Source organism: Nicotiana tomentosiformis, chromosome 12 (assembly GCF_000390325.3).
Source record: "Nicotiana tomentosiformis chromosome 12, ASM39032v3, whole genome shotgun sequence".
Classification (NCBI taxonomy): Eukaryota; Viridiplantae; Streptophyta; class Magnoliopsida; order Solanales; family Solanaceae; genus Nicotiana; species Nicotiana tomentosiformis.
The window spans coordinates 11,033,172-11,034,893 of NC_090823.1; the positions used below are offsets into that span (position 1 = coordinate 11,033,172).

Below are 1,722 nucleotides of genomic sequence, written 5' to 3' on the forward strand. Positions count from 1 at the left end.
GTAATTGATTCTTTGTATAGAAGTCGAAGTATCAGTGGTAATACATACTCTTTGTTTCGTTTCTATAAAAGACCTCTTCAACTTTTGCTTTTCTTCATTAAAAAGATCAAAACAATCTCTAGTTATAGTACTATGGGAAGGGATCCGAAAATAAGGTTACGCCACTTTCATAAAGTCTCTAAAATCTTATTTCTCAACAAAGCTAAAAGGAAGTTCATCAACTATTACCATACGACATAACGCCTTCCTACACTCTTCTTGATCAAATTTCCAAGTAACAACAACTACGTCACTCCCCCCCCCCCAAACATATTTAAAGCCTAAATTTAATTATTTTTTTTATCAATAATAGCCGGGCATTTAGGACACTTAAACATATTAGAAATAAGTTTCGACATACCGTCTTTGGTTTTAAAAGAATACTCAATAAAGAAATAGTCACATCTACCGTCTTTCGCCTCATCTACTTTTGTAGTTGAAAATCTGTTTTTACGGCCTTTGAACAGATCTATTCTCTTCATTTTCCCTCTTTCTGTTTTATTTTGTAACCAAGTTGTACCCCTTTTTCCTTTTCGTCGTCACAGGTTCGTAATAAGAATCACATATTATGCTGGGCATGCCAGAATTATTATTGTTACCTTTGTAGAAAGATGTCCGGTTTGAGCCGAGGGTCTATCGAAAACAGCCTCTCAGTGCAGGTAGGGGTAAGGCTGCGTATTTATTACCCTCCCCAGACCCTACTTATGGGATTACACTAAGTATGTTGTTGGTGTTGTACTTTTGTAGAAAGATAGTGAAGTGAAGCTCACAGCATTATGGACCTAAGGGCTGCAAACAACACACTGCTGAATAATTGGAAAGAACGTTTCAATTCAAGGGGATCTTCCCGAAATCTTTATTGTTCTTGTTCATTGAAGTCCATGTTCCTCGTACATTCTTATGCCAAAGGTTGATGTTTAGGATCCTAGCTTGTCGCCTGAGGAAGGTCGTCTCGTGTGATATATTACATATTCAAAGCTATTGTAAGTACAAATTGTAGTAGCGTACACATGATTTTGTGCAAGTGAGTTCATCCAAAAACTGAGGCAGAATTAGCCATCTTGACAGCAGGAACGATTCCGGCACAAGCAGATTTTAACCACAGTTGTTTTTCCTTCCCAAAGGTAAAAGAGTGTTGTTGAGAGTACTTATAGTTGCATAAGTTTTATCATATTCTTTTTTTCCTTCATATGACTGTCAAAATTGGCTTTACAGAAATTTAACCATTTCTGTGTGCATACTTGTTGTAGAATGTGGATAGAGACGGAGTGATAAAATAACTGAACCTTAATATATTTTTCACTGAGATTTAATAAGTTATTTTATCATTTATTTGTTTTTAAAAAAATTTCATTAAATTGGATAGTTGTTAATTTGCTTACCTAGCGGGTTGGGTTAGGTGTCATCACGACTAGTTAAATTTTGGGTCGTGACAAGGAATTAGGGGTTGGGTTAAAAGATGGTTGGATTTTATCGGATTAGACATGGTTAATTATACATAACGAGGGTTAAAAGAAATGTAGGATCAAGTAAAGAAGAACCAATAATATAAAGACATGTGGCAAAGGTGGGGTCGTAGCTATCACCGAAGGACTCATCTTCTCCTGTGTGATTTATATGGCATTTTCACAGCAGTTGTAAGTGGATACAATAGCGTACGCAGAATTTTGTGCAAGTTCATTT

General features: G+C 35.9%; 1 long non-coding RNA gene across 1 annotated transcript; it reads left to right on the top strand.

The window, feature by feature from the left end:
- The first annotated feature begins 445 nt into the window (after nt 1-445).
- LOC104092550 (uncharacterized) lies at nt 446-1,210 on the top strand. The gene is made up of 2 exons (XR_685466.4): nt 446-698; nt 787-1,210. It is a non-coding gene; the product is annotated as an uncharacterized lncRNA (long non-coding RNA).
- Nucleotides 1,211-1,722: the final 512 nt, after the last annotated feature.